The sequence below is a fragment of the Piliocolobus tephrosceles genome, chromosome 12, assembly GCF_002776525.5.
Source record: "Piliocolobus tephrosceles isolate RC106 chromosome 12, ASM277652v3, whole genome shotgun sequence".
NCBI classification, from domain to species: Eukaryota; Metazoa; Chordata; class Mammalia; order Primates; family Cercopithecidae; genus Piliocolobus; species Piliocolobus tephrosceles.
In genome coordinates this window covers 116,926,549-116,947,227 of record NC_045445.1, presented here as the reverse complement: position 1 = coordinate 116,947,227, position 20,679 = coordinate 116,926,549, and the positions used below count along the sequence as shown (strand labels likewise).

The 20,679-nt window shown below is 38.1% G+C and overlaps 1 protein-coding gene across 1 annotated transcript in view; it reads right to left on the bottom strand.

Moving 5' to 3' along the window:
* The window catches only part of DMD (dystrophin), a 2,292,995-nt gene that overhangs the window by 31,247 nt on the left and 2,241,069 nt on the right, over nucleotides 1-20,679 (bottom strand). The gene's annotated exons all lie outside the window — the stretch shown is intronic.

The window sequence follows — 20,679 nt, the reverse complement described above, 5'->3', positions numbered from 1 at the left end:
ACGTTGTTTATAACTTTTCACTGTTATAAACAATGATGCAATGAACTTCTTTTATATACCTGTCTCCTTGGATACCTGTTTAAGAGATTCTTTACAGAATATAGTTTGATGTGGAATTGTTGGATCTTAGCAACATCTTCAACATTGCTACGTGTCACCGAATTGCTCTGGGTGACAAATCGGTGGTTTTACGAATTTACTCTCTTTTCAGTAGTGAATAAGGTTTTCCATTTGGCCCACCTCCTCATCAAATACTTGGTGTTATCAGACATTTAAGTTTTAGCTAACCTGATGGGTGCATTTTAATTTGCACATACATCCCTGATTACTGGTGAGGTTAAACTTCTTCCATGTTAACTGGCTTTTCATGCTTCCTTTACCCGTTTTCCTGCTGGATTGTCTTATTCTTATTAAAGTTTTGGATATGTTCTAGATGCTAATCCACTGTTAGTTATGTGCATGGCAAATATGATCTCCTACCCTTATCTTAGTGTAGCTTATCTTTAACTTTGTTTATGGCATCCTGTGGTATAAAATATGACATTTTAACATATCCCTCTATGTTTTCTGCTTTTGACGTTTTGTTCATGAAAATCTTTTCTTACACCTATATTTTTAAAGTTTAAAATTTGGTTTTTCACATTTAGGACTTTACCCAGAATCAGTTTTGATGCTTGCTGTGAACATGCGATCTAATTTTACTTTCCCCCCATGGATAAACTATGAAGGCAATCTCATTCATTATATAGTCCCTCTATTTCCCCCTGATTTCTAACGATGCCTCTGCAAAACATCAAGTGTCCATAAATACTCTGAGCTCTCTATTCTAGTCTGTGGTTCTATCTGTATATCCCTGTGTAGATCCCACTCTCCAATTTTAAATCAATTGATGTCTGATAGGCCTTCTCAGCCCACTTTGTTTTTCCTCAAAATTGTCTTGACTATTCTGACCCGTTTGATCTTCTCCATGATTTTAGTGTCTATTTTTCTGATTTTTATGAAAATGCTTGTTGAAATTTTGAGTTTGAATTACACTGAATTCATAGGTTAAACTGGGAAGAACTAAGTTCATAATAATTGAGTCTTCACATCCAAGAATGCGGTGAAGCTCCTTACTGTAGTCTCATTTTATGCCCATTAATAATGTTTTACTTGTCACTCTTTTTTTTCCCCTCTTGCTTTACAGGTTGAATGATTAAGTCATTTATTTTTTATTTTTAATGAACACACGTAGGGTTATATATTTCTTCCTTGGTACCACTTTAATTATATACCAAACATTTTTATATACATCAATTGATTCAGTTCAGTGCCTTATGTTTTGTAATTCTTACGGTGATTTTTTTTTTTTTTTTAACTTAACACATAGTCATTTAGGAGCACAGTGGTTATATTTCCATTTCCACTTCTTAGTGCATTTCTAATTTAATTGCATTTCAGTCGGAGAATACCTGTATGATACTGATCCTTTGAAATTTAGCAATACTGCTTTTTGTGACCTAGTTCATAGTCACTTTCTAAAAATGTTCATTGAGTACTTGAAACAATGCGTATTTTTCCATTGGAAAGACGGAGTCTCTAAATACATAGTGTGCTGCTTTTGTTGTTAAAGTTGTCTATATCTTTACTAATTTTTGATTATTTGTAGCTATCAGTTTTTGTTAGAGGAGTGTTGAAATATAATTATGGATTCATTAGTTTCTCCTTTTAATTCTATCATAATTCACTTTTTATATTTCTGGACCTATGTAGTTAGATGCACAAAAGATCCTGATTGTTCTTGTACTGTTTCTATGTAGTATACTGTTTGTTCCTAATAATGTTTATTGCCATAAATTTTGTTCCATTTAAAGGTTTCTATGGTTATTCCACTTTCTTTTGGTTATATTTGGTTAATGTCCAAATAAATATAAATAGTATTAGCACATGTGAAGGTCCCAAATGCTTTAGGATTTACTGAGAATACAATTCCAATTGAGGACACTTCTGATATTTGATACCCAGTGACTGATTACAACTCTTGACATCCTTCTTCTAGTTGTGACAAATACCAAAATAAGATGACATATTTCTGTTGTTCACAGATGATATTTAATCAGGTGAGAGAAATTCCTATCCACAAATGTGGGAGATCTATATCAATGAGAAAAGACACGAAATGTAAGTAGTGAGTAGCCAAAAAGAGTTTTCCCATTGTCCAGTTTGAGAAAGCAAGATCACCTCATGACCAGGTCTCCTAAGTATTTTCTGTTGTCCTACACTCGGAATGAACATTCCACAGGGGACGACATGTCTTCCAAAATGCTCAGTTTCAAAAGGCTGGATCTCCACACTGAAGCAGAAATAAAACCCAATCTACTCTTGTTTTTTTCTTTGTTTTGCTTCATTTTTTTTCATTCTACCCAGTACCTAACATTACAGGGTTTCCAGGAATTTAAAGTCATGCAGAAAATCAATGTATGATCTTTTTCATCTACCGAAATAGAATCTCCTATCTGTACTGATTGAAATCCTATTGCTATCAGTCTTCAAGGGTAGTTGTTTGTATAGTTTATTTCATAGCAATCTGATCTGACAAAGCCATGATGAGAAGAGATTCATCAAAGTAAGTATACCTTCAGTCAGATTCTGCACACGGGTCCTCTGGGTGTGCACCAATGTATGTAACTGTCCACATTAATTAAATCTAATTTCTGACAACTTGACTGGCAATCGGTTCAGTGTTTCTGTGAACTTGAAGCAGTATCCAATGTTCACAAGGTCTCATTCCATAGGAATTACTTTCTATTTTTCCTTCTTCATTAAAAGAAAACTTCAACAAAATGTTCTAACTGGCAACACTTTTTATGTAAAATCCTATTCAAATTTTTCTTTCTACCAGATTGGGTCATCCATGGTGTTCCTTTTGAAAACAGTTTTTAGACGTGGACCTCAGGATAGTACAATAAGCCATTATTGTCTTCCCACCTATTTTTCACAAAAGTGCTGACAGGAGACTGCCTTTTCTAGAGAGATCTTCCTTGGTGTCTTGATCCTGTGGGTTTAGTTGTCCACAAGGCTCTTCTTTTATGATTTATTTATAAGTACCCTTGTTCAAGAGGCATGGTTTAGTATATACAACACATTACATTTCTGTTTTGGTGGTTTCCAGTGAAAAACAGAAAAGGCTCATTTTAATCAGCCGAAGCTTCTCAAAGCTGAGCTGTAAAGAATATCAATTGCTCAATGCAGGCCTTTCTTTCCTTCCCAGATGTTTGAAATTTCTCTTGGGAGCATATTTCCTTAAAGACTCACATCCTTCTTCAATTCTGTAAGATTCTCGCTATTACAGCTTCAAATATTACTTCTCTACCATTTCCTCCATTCTCTTCTGAAACCTCTCAAATACACTCGTAAATAAACCTCTAAATTCCAGTAAGGTATACTGTAGAGCCTGTGGTCAATTCTCCATTTCTCCTAATTGCTCATTTATATTTCTTATCTTTTTCTGAGTGTTGTGCATAGTAATATTCTCAGCATCATCTTCTAATTCCCTTGCCTTCTCTGACAGGGCAAAGTCTAGAATTTATCCTGTATATTGAGTTTAGTAACTTCAATGACTAGTTTTTTTTGGCAAAGATATCTTTTTTTCAGACATAGTTATATTTCATCCATCTCTGTTTCATAGTTTCTTGTTATTTTAGTGAATGGTACCCCTTATTTATGCCTTTAAACATCTTTTTATTTTTATTTTTATTTTTTGAGATGGAGGCTGGAGTGCAGTGGCATGATCTCGGCTCACTGCAACCACCTCCTCCCGGGTTCAAGCGACTCTCCTGCCTCAGCCTCCTGAGTAGCTGGGATTAGGGGTGCCTGCCACCATACCCAGCTAATTTTTGTATTTTTAGTAGAGGCAGGGTTTCACCATGTTGGGCAGGCTGGTCTTGAACTCCTGACCTCAGGTGATCCACCCACCTCGGCCTCCCAAAGTGCTGGGATTACAGGTGTGAGCCACAGCACCTGGTCTAAGCATCTTAAATGTACTTAAAAATCTTTGTTGTACTAGTCTATCACTTTGCTTTCTTCTAGAATTAATTCATCTTCTTTTTTTTTTGAGATAGGGTCTCACTCTGTTGCCCAGGATGGAGTGCAGTGGCACAATTATGGCTCACTGCAGTCTCACCCTCCTGGGCTCAAACGATCCTCCTATCTCAGCCTCCTGAGTAGTTGGGACTACAGGCATGTACCACCATGCCTGGCTGATACTTTTTAAATTATTTTTTGTAAAGATGGCACCTCACTACATTGCCCTGGCTACTCTCAAACTCCTAGGCTCAAGCAGTCCTCCCACCTTGGCCTCCCAAAGTGATAGGATTACAGGTATGAGCCACTGTTCCCAGCCTAATTCATTTTTTGATGTTTAACTTGGGTGGGGGTGCCATCCTATTTCTTCATGTATTTTGGATCCTGGTTTGGAGACAAATTTTGCAGGGGATGTTTTGCATGTGTATATTTTCTGTTATTCTTGCGTGTGTGTATTTTCTATTTTCCTCTCTTTTTAAATTCATTCTCTCTCTCTCAGGTGGTTTTATGGCTGCTCCCAGCCATACCCAGGGGCTTAGAGTTTAGAGCTACATCTGTTGGTAGTGGGCAGCTCCTACATTGAGTGATACAGAGATATCGCTCATTTCATTGCCAGGCAGTAGGTAGATTGGTTCAGGTCCTGGTTTCGAGGCTGTGATGCTCTCTTTCCCAACTGCGCATCTTTGCCTCTTCCCCTGGCTCTACGCATTAGGACCATAGCTGCGTATAAGCTGTAGATCCCTGCAGCAAAATGTTTCTTTTCATGTTGCTTTTAAGTGTAAGTGTGTATGTGTATGTGTCTCTCTCTAGGTGTGTTTTTGTGGGGCTCTGGGCCACCACCTTGTAAGGAGAATTTTAATCCCTGTTACTACAGCAGGAGCTGAAAGCCCACAAATTTAGCCCCACTTATGACTCACGAAGTCCTGTTTTGCTTTTTTTTTTCTTTCACATTTCTGGTCCACAGAGATGTTCATCTTGCTTTAAAGCTCAGCTATGTCTTTTTCATTTTTCACTCAATATATTATCTACCACTGGGTAAATGGTGGGAGCAGAGAAAGATGCCTTTAAGCAAGAGCTAATGTTATCTTAATCAGAAGCCTACCAGGACACACTGATTTTGTAGATGTATAGTCAAGGTTCCCTCAGTATTAATTCAGGCCTTAATTCACCAGGCCAGGATTAAATGAGTCGAACAAGTGCTTTTCTCCTAAACAAACATGACATACATAAACCTGTTATTAAGCTCAACAGCAAACTTGATTTTGAGGGACTAGTTTTTCCTCCTGAAGCTCTGAGACAGGACAAGCTGTCATGATAAGGATTCTAAAAGCCAGAAATGGTTAAAAGAGGTATCTCTTTTAAAACCAAGTGAAATAAAGTTTTTTGATTTGAGTCTAAATTCTCCTTTAAGGTATTTCCAAATGTTCATGAGAATTATCAAGAAGAACTGGTGCTTGAGGGTTTGAACTAGAGATTATTTTTACTAAATGTTTTCTAATAAATGCAGTCATAGTCGCAGAGCTGTGTTAGGGCATATTTTGTTAGGGGTTGGGAAATTGAGCCATTTAGCCCTCATCAGTTATGCATTTGAATTTTCTTATATTTAAAAACATCTATGCCAATACTTTTTGAGGTATACAATAATGTTAGTTTTGACACAGTATTAATGTAGGGGAGATCATTCTCATAAATGATCAAGGTTCCCTCAGAATTACTGTTCCAATGTTCCAAGGTAAGTTACTCTAATGTGTGTGTGTGTGTGTGTGTGTGTGTTTTGTTTTGGTTTTTTTTTTTTTTATTCGAGACGGAATCTCGCTGTTGCCCAGGCTGGAGTGCAGTGGTGCAATCTGAGCTCACTGCAAGCTCTGCCTCCTGGGTTCACATTCTCCTGCCTCAGCATCTGGAGTCGCTGGGACTACAGGCCCCTGCCACCAGCCTGGTTTTTTTTTTTTTTTTTTTTGTATTTTTAGTAGAGACAGGGTTTCACCATGTTAGCCAGGATGGTCTCGATCTCCTGACTTCATGATCCGCCTGCCTCGGCCTCCCAAAGTGCTGGGATTACAGGCGTGAGCCACCATGCCCAGTTTCTAATGTTTAACAAGTATACAATGTACTCGTTTTAACAGCTGACTGTCAAATTATATTATTACCAATACATATTTTGCTTTTCTTGAAGGTATACATGTACATCTCACCCCTAATGATTTTCTAATTGTTAGAATGTAGTCATGAAGTCATTTCAGTACAGATGAATATATGTCAGTGATCAGATGACTCCACAGAGAATCTATTATTTACATTCTTGATTATCTTGTAAATTATATTTCTCTGGTAGTTCCCTAAGGAACATTAATTCAAATTCACTACACATGGCTTCTGTCACTACAATTTCTTCCTGTAGCCAGTCATCCTAAAAAAAAAAGTCTTCCATCCATTATTAATTTCTTATTCTCCATAGAGCTAAGAATCCCCCCATTCTATAAATATGTAGATGTATCTGATTAATTTTATGTCATAAAGTATATAAACTCTGTTGTCTACATACAAATTTACACTCAAAAAAACTTCCGAACCAACTAATGGACATAAGAGATTAATCAAATTGGCAAGGCTTGTTGCCTTAACTCAACCTGCTGAAAACGTGAAAGCAGCTAGCCCTTTTAGCAATGATTTATGAGTGCCTCTCTAGCAATCATAACTATTATATATGATAAAGAACATTACAACAATCTCTGTGTAATTTATACTAATTTACAAAGGTCAAATGATTTCAATGTAAGTCATCTACTCTTTAAATGGAGCTTCCCTACTATGTGTAATTACATAGTTGTATAATGATATTTATGAAATAAATAAATGAAGGTCACTTTCCAGTGATTAGTGTTTTCTTAACAGTATCATACATTTAACTGTATACCAAAGCATGAGCACACACAGGGCTTATTTTGTAAAGCAGAACAACTACAAAGATTCCCATCTAAAAGGAATAGATCCAAAGAAATCTGAATTTACCCTCAGATAATATTAAAAGCAGCTAAATTATATCCACCAATCTAAATTCAGGAAAATGTAGTAAATCATACAGAACTATTACAGCAGCTATAAATAGAGAAAATTAGCAGTTTTTTTTTTAATGAAAGACAAATTCTGCAAGCAAGATGAATTTTAAAAACTGGAAATTCATAGAGCCCTTGAAATTACAATAAAGCTCAGTGCAGTGGCTCACACCTATAATCCCAGCATTTTGGGAGGTAGAGATGGGAGGATCACTTGAGCTCAGGAGTTCAAGGCCAGCCTGGGCAACACAGGGAGACCCCATCTTTACAAAAAAATTGAAAAAAATTAGCGATATGTCGTGACACATGCCAGTGGTCTCAGCTACTCAGGAGGAGGAGGCTGAGGTGGGAGGATCACTTGAGTCTGGGAGGTTGAGGCTGCAGCGAGCCATGATCATGCCACTGCACTCCAACCTGGGCAACAGAGGGAGACTCCATTTCAAAAAAAAAGTTACAATAAAGATGTCTAAAGCTGTACTGTAAAATTTTATCAAACACAAAGTCAAAAATACCCCTAAACTAGGTGGAAAAAGACATTAATAAGGATAAGCTCACAGGGTGAGAAGTAAGACTATGCATATTTTAGGTCAGCCTTAAGCAAAACAGTAAAAATGGCAGGACCCCTCCAGGCTCTTGTTTCTAATCATGTCTTAGCACTGTCCCCCTTTAAAACATTCAGCCTTACTTCCAAGCCCTTTCCTACTGAAATTTGCTCAGTATAAAGGTTTTATGTAAGACATTTAAATTTTACTAGGATTTTATAATAAAGTGTCATTTCTTCTAGTGATATCTGCGTTTTAAAACAGATGTCAAATATTGTAAAGGAAAAAAAATAAAAGCTTTGCCCTATCAGGGGAAAGGTTGAACGATGCCACTTTTTGACACCCTGCCTTTGTGGTGCCTTTCACCATCCATGGCTGAGGAGAGAATTAGAACAAGGCTTGAGAGATGGTCTTGGATTCAGAAGACCTTGCTTTATGACTTACTTGCCTCTGCTGCTTGCTGAAGCTGGGCACCTGACTTAAGCACTAATTCCGTTAGGAGGATTATTAAGCCAGTATGGTCGACGTTCTATATGTCAAACTTTCTTTGAACCATGCCCAGCCTACACTGTGTTCAATAAATGTTGGTTACTATTATTGTTGTTATTACTTCTTTCTCTATATATTATTTACTTTTTGGATTTAGAACCTCAGATGTGCTAAAAACTTCCTATAAAAAGAAAGCACTTACATTATCTGAAATGAAAGCAATCTACTCAGACTTACTAAGCTTGGCAGAACATATGCATATCTAATGCTTAGAAAGTGACTAATCACTCAATATTTGCCCTGTAGATACCTGAGTTCTAGCCCCTAGCCATATTGTAGCCACCCCCAAATTTTGGAATTATTGTGTATCATCCATCATCTGTGCCTTAGTAAAGTTTATCACAGCTGAACATCCGGGCAAAATGAAATCACTGAGTTAAGATCATTAGGACGAGATTTCCTAAATTTGACCCAATACGCTAGGTATGTGATGAAACTGTCAAATTATAATATGTCCATGGATCATTGCTGAAATAAAATAGATGGACCAAGGGTACAGGGTTAATGTATCTACGTGGACTCTATTTTCTGGATAAGTCCTTGACACATAGATCCATATCTTGCTCAAGTTCCAAGAGACAGAACATGACAATATTAATTGGCTTTAGTTTCTTAATCTTTAATAACTGAGATGTTTTTCACAAATTCCTGATCAGGTACTAATTCATTACTGTCTATAGACTAAATGTATTAGTCAAAAGTTGAACGCAAGAAAAGAAGAATTCATAAGAAATTTTAACCACTTATTACAGGAAATAAGACAGACTAACGAAACCCAAGACAAAAATTGCAGTGGCTGGTCAGCATCAGCCAAAAGGAAAAACTAGGATTGGAGAGGTTTTAGAGGTGAAGAAGTCTAGTCCTCAGGAATAGGGCCATTGGGAAAAGTGTGTTTCCATTTTCAGACAAATACAGCAAAATATCAAACTTTCATTGTCTGTGGTCAGCAAAAAACCGTAACAGTCTCTAGAAGAATCATAATTTTAAGCTTTGTATGTCCCAGCTTCAATCCTTCATGTGTAGTTAGACTTAGTCTTAAGTTCTCCCAATAAATTCAGCTTGATGGCCTAGTTTTCACTCCCTGGCATGCACTGCTATATAGTCTTGCCATATATGATCCTATGGCCTCCTCTATTACAATGACAGAAACTAAAGAATCTTTTTTTTTTTTTTTTTGAGACAGGGCCTTGCTCTGTCACCCAGGCTGGAGTGCAGTGGTGTAATCATAGCTCACTGTAACCTTGAATTCCTGGGCTCTGGGACTACAGGCGTGAGCCACCATGCCTGGGTAATTAAAAAAAAAATTGTAGAGATGGTATCTCCCTATGTTTCCCAGGCTGGTCTCAAATTCTTGACCTCAAGTGATCCTGCCACCTCAGCCTGCCAAAGTGTTGGGATTACAGGTGTGAGCCGCCATGCCCAGCCCAGAATAGTTTCTTTAAAATAATTACCAGTACTTGTACATGGATGTTCATAGCTGCATTATCCGTAACTGACAATACGTAGAAATAGCCCAAATGTCCATCAACTAATGAGTAGATTAAAAAATGCGGTATATCCATACAATGAAATGTTACTCAGCATTAAAAAAAGAATGAAATACTAATACAGGCTATAGCATAGATACCATTTTAAAAGATTACGCTATGTGAAAGAAGCCAGTCACAAAAGACTGTATATTATATTATTTCATTTACATTAACAGTCCAGAATAAGCAAATCCATAGAGACAGAAAGTAGATCAGGGATTGTCTACTGCTAGGGTTGAAAAGAGTAGTTGCAGGGGAAATGGGGCGTGATTTGAAAATGGGGATGCGATTTCTTTTGGGGGTAAAAATGTTCTAAAATTGTGCGATGATGCTTGCACAATTCTGTAATTAATAACCAGTGATTATTAATACTGGTTAACCTATTAACTAATAATCAGTGACTAACACACTTTAAATGGGTAAATCATATGGTATGAGAATTATATCTCAATAAAACTCTTATAAAAAACTAAATTCTAGATTCAAAATTTTATTTCTTATAGCACAAAAGATATTTCCCCAGTGAAGACAATAGCATTATAAGATTTTTATAATGCTTTCCCCTACTGTGGAAAAATCAAGGTTTAACCCATGTACATAAAAGAAAAATTGTATGCACGTCTTCAGATGAGTTTTAAAAAGAGTCCAAAAATAAGCCCAGAAAATGCTTCAGTCTGGGTTAGCCTAAACAACTTGGATGGTTTCAATCTAATGGAAAATGACCTCACAAACTAAACAGGTATATTAAGGGATTTTGGGAAAGAAAATAATGTAAGAAATGAGAAAAACAAGGAGATAGCTGCAAATCAACCCCAATATCCATCAAGTAACAGAAAAACTCCAAAGGATATTTATCCATTCATTTTTATAACACATTTATGTACTCAGTGCTGTAGAGATGAAGATATATGTAGGACACCGTCCCTTACCCTTGAAGAGCTCACATTCTAGTGTGTGGAATATTGTTTAGTTCCACCATGGTAACAAATCTTATTCGAAGGCAAAAAGACTAGGAATCATGCTCACTGCTAAAGCTAAAAATACAGATTATTTTTACCTTTGAAATTATTACCTTGATTTACTAGGAAATTACAGGAAAAGGATCATATGGATTTACTTAGGGTTTGTAGTTACAACAGACAGACTAGCACCATAAGGTAACTCAGAATTTGGAGACACAAGAAAAGGTCATATTTTAACTATTAAGAGAGTAAAAAAATAAAATGGGTGAGTTTAGCCATCTGCAGAAGTCATCCATTTACACATGTAATACCAACAGGAAACCATTTCTAACTGGGCTGCTCATGCCCAATTACAATCAAGTACATCAGGAGGTCCTTGGTCTTCTTTTTACACAAACTCTCTTCCTAAGAGGTCTCTATCCTCTCCCTAGGCTTCCACCTCCTCCACGACCATGACCCCCTCCCCCAACTCATTATTCCTGAATCCAGACTTCTCTCTTCTAAGGCTTCAGACCTATCTCTCCAACATTCTCCTGGATGTCTCGATTAGCCATGGGCTCTATAAACTGAAACTTGCTAAGCACCAAGCCACACGAGGTTGATATACTGATTATGCAACCTCTAAAATTTCAGTGCCAGGAAAGGAACAGCCTTCCTCAAGTAGCATTACACAGGACCATATAGTAGCTACACATCTTTGTAACTTACACCTTAATCTTACTTGAGATGAAAGCTATACCTGCATTTCTGTCATAAGATAAAGAGGGAGAAATATCTTCCCATGTGTTGATGATACACTTTAAAATCACAATCCAGGAGGGGCCTCAAGCAACAACTGGCCTTTGCATTTAACTACTTACAAAGAAAGATTCCACAGTAATTGTGATGAAGCTAAAGGTGCTCTCTTTGGTAAACATCTTTCAAAGTTCAATCATTTAACAAGGAAGTTAATGCGTTGTCACTGGTGGGAATTTTTCTCGGTGGTTTGGGTGAAAAGCCAAGTTATTCAGTGGGATATTCTACAAAAATGGTGCAAAGAATTTTCTATGGTCATGAGAGATAATTTAATACCTACCTTTAGATTTTTCAAACTAAATCATCCTGGCTTCTGGGTCTATAGGGTAACTGTTTCACAACTAGAGCATATCAAAAGTTACTTTTGTGAGAAAAATCCAGGCTTCCTCTGTGGGCACCTGTTACAGCTTTATCTTCTGATGTTCCCAGAGACACAGTGGATAGGCTTCTCAGCAACTACAGTAGAGAGTCAACTATGCTATCCTCCTTGTTTTCAAAGTTTAGTTCAGACTTGAATTTCTTTACCAAAGTGTGTTCCATATCACATTGCAGTTGGGCTTGAGGTCAAGTAAGTGGGAGCAACATGAGGTTAACAAAGCCAATCAGGTTTCTTCACTTCCAAACTCCTCAGTGCAAATGCTATTGTAATGATGACTTTCCAGTATGAATGCTTTCAAAGTTTTTCTGTCCTTGGAATCCTTTTTTCTTAGAGTATCTCAGTGGTATTCTGCAGAACACATTTTAGGCAACAGTGACCTTTATCCTTGGAGAACTGTCATCCTATCTTTGTTGTTTAATGTTAAGCTTTCCACAATTATCAAAGGCCATGAGAAACAGCCACATAAAATTTCCCTTAGGATTTGTTATAAAAATGTTGATAAGGACACTAGCCAATAATCACTTCAAGTGTAACACTGCTTAAGAGTTCAGGACCACCACCCAAGTTTGAATACAGGTCCTGTTCCTTGCTGGCCATATGAAGTGTCCTTAATACTCTGTGCCACTTAATCTTCTGGAAACAGCCTCTCTTTCATTGGGTTGTTTTGGGGAGTAAATAGGAGTTTATATGTACTCAGAACAGTTCCTGTCCATAGCAATCACTCAAAGGACAGCTATTTTTGTTATTATTACTACGTAGAGCCAGGAAAACAATGATGCTTCTTTAGGATGCTGCATGCTTCTTTAATTCAATATTAAGAGACAGACAAATCTTTGCTTCCCATTATTTCCCTGGCTACAGGGAAGCTCAAACTGAATCTGAAGCTCAGTCATATCAACCATGCTAATTCCTATGATGTTCACTGATTTATTATTTATATTGCAGGAATTGTATTGCTATGACTTTTAAAGGAATCCTTTCTGAAAACTGAACACATAAAATCAACATAGGAAATTTCCACTCAAATGTCCTTGGGCAAATAGAATTCAGTATGTCTGATACATAGCTCCTTCTCTCCATGTACTAATGCTTTGCAAATCAGGTTTTCCTGGGTGCACTAGGTTGTTTTTGTTTGTTTTTCAATGATCATTTCCCAGTTCCCAAATTAAAACATTCCGTAACACCCGATGCCTCCCCCTCTCCATTTTCCCTTGGTCTCATTCATTCAGCGACCTTCTAATTTTCCCATCCCCTTCTTCACTTGCCTAAGACATCCTTAGTTAAGAACCTGCCGTCTTTTAATGGACTATTCCACTGTACTTCTACCGATCTCCATGGCTTTAGCTTTCTGCCAGTTCAGTTATTTTTCTCAATCTTCCCCTCCCCCCCTCAAAAAGCCATCACTGTTTACCTGCTTATAGGATAAAACCCTAACTCCTTAGTATGATGCACAAAGTCGTTTAAACAGTAGTCCCCACTACCATTCCACTGCCCTGTTATTCTCCTCACTCCATGCCACACATTACTTACTGGTCCACCAGTCCGGAAAACTCATCCTTCCCCTCTCTCTCAGACTGGAAAACTCCAATTCAGTCTTCAACTCTTAAAGTCTCTTTGTAAAGGCCTCTCGACTCCCTCTGATAGAATAAATCATTCACCTCTGTGCCCCCAGAGTACTTGTAATACCAGGTTATAAGTAGTTGTTTCTATTTTAACTTTTTAAAAATAAATTTTGAGCTCCATGAGGGTAAGAACCAAGGCTTATTCATCTTTGTAGTCTCACAATGTTAAAATTACATTAAGTACTCAGTGACTATCGGCAGAATTGAACAGAATTACATCCTCAGGCCTGGAAAGTAGCTAAAGAAAGTTACGACCATAATCAATTCTACTATAGAGGGACAATTGGCAAATGAAGGCCAACAGGAGGACGAGGGTCTTCATGAAAAATCTAAAAACAAGGGGAAATTGGATTGTAAGAACATAAACTCTCATCCAGCATGTTCTAGGGAGATGGCAGCTGTACTTGGAAGATATGAACATTCTCATCGCCAGAGGGGTACTTCAGTTCTTCTGTAGTATGAAGCAGCCCTCACAAACATCCAATTTTAGATGCCAAGATTCTAAGCGCACCAGAACATGATTTTTATTGTGATTCCTAAGACACTGGATTGTAAGACACAGGATGCTGTCTGCCTAAAAAATGAATATATTCCTCATTTTAATAGATCTAGTATTTGCACTTAAACCAGATGCTGTCTCCCCCTAAAAAAGCTTTAAGGCAACCTTGATAACATTTAATACAAGGCGTTAAAAAGAGAGATAATTACAATAAAGGGAGAAATAAACTTTCATTCTGGGTTATCCATTCACTTCCATGAACTGGATACTATGAATCAGTCCCCTCAGACTTCAATTAACTTTGGATAAACTAAAGGAAATTTAGTTACATTGGCTCTGCTAGTTAGAAACTGAGCCCGTGAATAATGGTGATATCCACTTCTACCATGTTCCTATCCTCCCTGCCCGAGTAGAGCTGAGATGGTTGACCCCATTCTTACACAGCTTCTTCAATGTGGCGTGTATGCCCTTTAGCTGTTATTCATCCTTGCCACAAAAGGTCTTGGCTTTCTGATTTCTGTGATCAAACTAGCTCCCCTTTGTCTAAAGAAGGGCTCTATAGCCCTTCGTTTTGGGGCCCATGTCACCAAATGATATAGTTTGGCTGTTGTCTCCTCCCAAATCTGATATTGAATTATAGCTCTCATAATCCCCACATATCATGGGAGGAACCCAGTGGGAGGTAACTGAATCATGGGGGTGGGTTTTTCCCATGCTGTTTTTGTGATAGTAAGTCTCATGAGATCTGATGGTTTTAAAAAGGGCAGTTCTCCTGCACATGCTCTCTTGCCTGCTGCCAGGTAAGACATGCTTTTGCCCCTCCTTCACCTTCCGTCATGATTGTGAGGCCTTCCCAGCCACATGGAACTGTGAGTCCGTTAAACCTTTTTCTTTATAAATTGCCCCATATGAAAATGGACTAATACACCAAGTAACTTGAATGCCTAGTTTCGTTAAATATATCATATACCATGCTTTCCTCTCCTCTCCAACTTTAAAAATGTGGGAACAGCCGTAGGAATCAGTCTTGAATTATTTCCAATGATGTCTACTGGACATTTTTAACATTCATTCCGTTATCCTTCTTTCCTCCCTTCCTTATCCTAAATTCCTTACCTACCACTTTGTCTTCAGAGGCAGTCCTTCTCTCATTCAAGGTCACACCTCCTCCCATACTTTAGTTCCCTAACCCTTCTCTCTCCTGCCTCCTGTGGGAAAATGCTCCCATCATTCCCAAGCTCTGCCCTCCTCTTCTTCTGGCACATTTCTCCAGCATGTGAAAATTAAAGATTTTTAAGTAAAAAGAGAAAACCAGAGTGAACACTGCACGACACTGTGTGAAGTAACCCCAACAACCATAAATATGTTTGCAAATATTTGCATGTGCAGAGAGCATCTTTGGAAGGAAACACAAGAAACCAAGATGGTAGCCTCCAGAGCTGGAAACACCATAGCCAGGGGAGAAGGTTGGAGAAGGGTTCGCTTTTCTCTATATGTCTTTTTCAACCCTTTGGATTTTGTATAATGTACATGTATTCTCTATTAAAAATAAAAGTAATTAAATACACATTTTAATAGTCAATGTCTTCCAGAGTTCTACCAAATCCAATGTTCTCCTTCTGCTACATGCTCCCTGGATATATAAATTCATCCTCACTGTTTCAACTACTACCTGTGAGCTGGCGACTCACAGACCTAGTATCTCAGGCTCATATCCTGTCTACAAGCACCAGAGTTTTATCTCTCAGACTGTCAGACATTTACACGTGGAGATGTCACCAGGACCTCAACTCGACCTCTTCCATACCTCATTTATCATCTTCCAGCTACTCAGCCCTTCAGGAAGGACCTCTATAAACACTGCTGCGTTAAAGGACGGACCTGCTGCGACTCCTCCTGAATTATCAGTCCCAGCTGCAAACAACTACTATCATCTTGTTTTGTAGTCACCAGCCCTGGGAATCATTCCTTCCTACCCTAGTCCCACAGAACTACCAAATCAAATAGGTCTACCCTCCCCTGAAACATCACTCAGATCAGCCCGTCTACTTCATTTCTGTCACCTTACTTAAGGCTCTAATCATCTCTTTCTTGGGTTCCCATGTAACTCCTCCCAACTTGATTTCCTTGTTCCACCATCGCTCTTTTCAAAGTTACCCTCCACACAGCTGCCCATGTGGTGTATATTCATGTCAGTATCACAGCCTCACTCCTGGCTCACACCCTTGAGTGGCTCCCTAGACTAGGCATGGAGGCAGCAACTCCGCAGTGGGTACCACACCCTTCCCGACCTGCCCTTGCTGACCTGGCCAGCCTCATCTCCTCTCACTCTTTGCCTTCTTAAGAAAGGTAATACAACTGCAGTTTGCCTCAAATAAACTCTGCCATTCCTCACTCTGACATCTTTGTTTATATTCCACAGGAATGCCCATTCTAACCTCTTCAGATTCCCTTCATTCTGGCTATTTTTTCACCATCATTGGAGACTCACACAAAGACCTAATGAAAGAACATTGAATAAACATATCCTGTAGCTATGAAGATTGATAACTACTAGACTAGGTCCAAAGTTATCAGGTCAATTACAAAGTAAAGCAACAGGATCATGATTTCCAGCTACTTTAATTCAGTGGTATCAGTAACTGATCTAGAACTTCTTTGACTGTAACAATAATAATCTTGCACAATCACTGGAGGAATTTAAAGGAACAAGAGAAAACTCAAATTTTGGCTTCTTAAGGTCTTACTGCCCAGCAAGACACATGAAAGGTCCTGAGTAGGTATTAAGAATCTACAGAGTTCCCTCCTGTTATTAACATCTACTAACAACTTTAACTTTAGACTTATTTAGCCACCTTTTCGACTTGAGAACAATCTAATCAATTTGCTATGCAGGTAGTAGAATGACAGTCTTTGTCTCTCAGAAAGGCTACCTTTTCATTGCTAGGATCATACCTTGAATTTCAGAGCAAGTCTTGGTTTATTTAGACAGTGCAGAGAAAAATACATCTCTGTATTTGAACACTACAGACTTAAGTCAGGAGACTCAAGGCTTTAATCAATGCAAGAAAAAAGAGTAAACCTTGAGTTTGCAATGCTAAGGACACACGATGGGGCAAAAACCCAACATCTAATGGTTCTTTATGAAATAAAAATGAATCTGAATTATATGTGGTAATGAAGGAGAAATATGATGCAGAAGTGAAATATTATAGACTGGATATCTCACTAACGCCATTAGTCATCCAAACTTATGGGAGGCACTATGGGAAAAACTCAGTCAGATTTAGCTTTTACTCAGAGCTTTAGCCTTATCTTTGTGGCATAAACGAAGAATCAGAGAACACCAATGTGGGATACATATAGTGCCTGGGATTTGGAAAATGGGTTCTTAACATTCTAAATTTATGACAAAGCCATGCCTGGTACTAATCAAGGCAGTTTGAAAAAGGGGAGTATTTTGAAAAGCAAGCAGGAAAAAAAGCTTTTGAAAGGCTTTTCTCTACGAGATTAGGTTTGTAAAAGAATTTTAGTCAAAAGTGTATGCATGTATGCTACAATTAAAATAAATTCAGCTTCATTTCAATTCATGTATTCATTAATGCATTCAACAAATATTTGTTGAATGCTATGTGCAACAACCAGGAGAAATGGAATTCTAAAGACAGAGATAAGATACCTCTGAGACACTTCTCAAACAGCCATCCTCTGTTTTTCTAGGGGGTTGCAGGGATGAATAAGAACAATTAATGGAATTAAATAAATATCTAGTCAGGAATGGTGCTCTCCAGGCCTCTCTCTTTTGCTAACTGTTATTTGGAGATAAATCACAGCCAAAGGAACACAAAATAAATATTAAAAGATCAATAAGTACGATCCAAAGGACTTGGGACAATCTCAATTTTAAATATCCTTTCTTATTTTCTCTACAAGTATGCTCGTATTTGTCAGATTGCATAGCCCAGTGCTGACCTGGGACACAGCCAGCTAGCTGTGCACAGAGAGGGCATCTAAAGACTTCCTGGGTCTTCTCAGGAAGAATAGGAAATGGCAAATTAAAGGCTCCTTAAGCAACATTGAATTCAAGGGTAGCGAGGGCAAATCTAGGGCTTTGAAGCTCCTTGCGCAGAATTGCAAGAAGACAGGACTGGGCAAAGCAAAGAAAACCGCACGGGCTGTTTTCGGAAAGGGAACTCTGTGGAGACATTTCTTTGGAATTTGGTAGGAGGTCAAATAGGACAAAATGAAGGGAAAATGAGGGAAGCTCATCCTGATCATTTCGTGAAGGTCAAGGTAACTTACAGAAAGATTTGCATCAACCCCAGAGTCCTCATTTTGGAGCTCTAAGTAGCCCTGGTGTTATGTTTTTTGTTCTTTTAGAGAACAAACCATCCCATTCTTGGAGAATGGTCTTGGCTATCTTCCAAGGTAAAGTGGTTATCACTGCCCTACAAGTAGATGAACAGGTTTATTCAGGGACACTTAGTCCTCACAGACAGTCCCGTAAATTAAGGAACATTCTGGGGAATATGCCTCAATTCTATGTAAATGACATTCACAGAGACTTACTCTTCTTTATTATCTGGTTGAAGGTAGAGTTGCCTATTTAGAGTCAGAAAAGTCTGGATTTCAATTTAGTTCTACCACTGGCTGACTGGGAAATCTGGGGCAGGCTCTGTGAACCTCTCTGAACCTGTGTCTCATTCACTGAAAGGCGACAGTCTCTTCTCTATAGAGTTTGTAAGAAGATTAAATGACCTAAAATATGTAAAAGTGTGCTCAAAATAAAATGATATATAAATTATAGTTATCAGTACTCTTTACCAACATTCTGTGACCCAAGTGCAATGATATGGAGAGAGACTATGCTAACCACAAACAAGGCAGGGCTCTTGACCAGTGAGCTCAAAAGATATATTACACAATCATATATACTTCACAAACATATTTACTCCTTGGTAACATCAAATTCTGTTTACAGTGTCAGTTCCAACTTTTTATTCCAATTTGACTTTGGCCCCTACAGTAATTACAGATTTAACATAAATGGATATTACTGATTATTCTCAATAAAGTGGAAAGAAATGTTTTCTCTACCATGGTCTTCATTGACAAATGATCTTAAAAGTAAGGCCAAAGATAAAGCTATCATTAAAACAACAACAACAAAAACAGTTCAATATTATCTCCTGGATGGTACTCATGTGATGTTCTTGCAGTATTTTCAGGTTTTTACCAAACATTTCCTGAGTATCCATTAAGTATTTAAAACATGCTAAGTACTACGGAGGATATGAGGATGATTAAGATACAGTCCATGCCCCAAAGATACACACTAGCTCATTAAAGAGAGGCACTGGTAATAACTGATAAAAAGGCAAACTGTCAAGGAATTTTCTGAGAAAGGTCCAAAGTGCTCTGGGAATAGAGGCAAAAGACAGATTTCTTCCAACTGCAGGGATCTAGCAGGGCTCCATGGGGAAAGTTATTTTGAGCAATGTGACAGAGGATAGGTGGGATTCCTTTGTCAGATATGGTGGTGGTGGGTTAGAGGTTAGCAGTTAGGCTGAGACTCAAGCTTGAGCTTGACCCCAAAAGTAGATGAGAGCAGGATGTATTCAGAAATACTAGCTACAATAGCATGACGAGAATACAGGGAGAACAACATAAGATGGCATCAAAAAAGCAGGTCAAGAGAATACTGTGGAAGGATTTGAATGCCCCGCTAAAAAGCTTGATTTTTTTCTACATGCAGAAATCCAGTGAAAGGGGGAATGCCGTGATGGGTCTTGGTTCTGGCAAGATGTACAAGTAGAGTCAGTATGGAGGATTTATTGGAAGGGTGGGGAAGAGACTAAAGGGAAGCCAACCAGATAAGGAGCTATGGCCATAGGTCAGAGGTGTTAAGAGCTAGAAGGCGGGCAGTGGCAGCAGGAAGCAATGGATGAATGGCCGTTTGCTTTTTCATCCTGAAGTGGCATACTCCCAAGGGCACTGATCTCAGACACACTGTGTTGCCTATGTTAAGAGCTCTTGGTGCCTTGGGCTCAACCAAAGAGATGAAAGTACTTAAGACCCACAAATCTGAGCAACAACTACTTTAAATCCTTGCTTGGTGGCATTTGTCTGAAGGCGGCACATTGTGAGTTAGAAGTGATCATGTGAGAAGACTTTTTAAACCAGGGACCTGTGACATAACAAATGTAATACAAAACTAAAAGTCCAATGATTTGCATTATCCTGACACCATACAATACCCCAGAGTTTTACATCTTTGTCCTCCCTGCAGTCATTGTGAGAGTTCTTTAGCCTTTTTCCTCTTCTACAATTTCTGCTTTCTGCTATTTTTATATGAATGTCTTTTACAGGTGATGGCTGACAATTGGAATTGTCTCACTAACCTGCTATGATGGTGAACATAAATAATAATTTCTGCGTTTGATGATGAAAAATAAGACGAAACAATTGGTTTCCCAATATGACCAAGCCAATAGTCCTACTTTCTTAAATGTTTGAGGTAGATAATACGGCCAAACACATGTAAAAAATCATATAATCATAAAATTAAATAACCTACTTTTTTTCTTAAATTCTATTCTCAAATATAAAATCAAAGCCTTGGAGACACATGCAACAAGTCAAATACCACCATCAGCATTAGTTCCTTCACACCTAAAATATGAG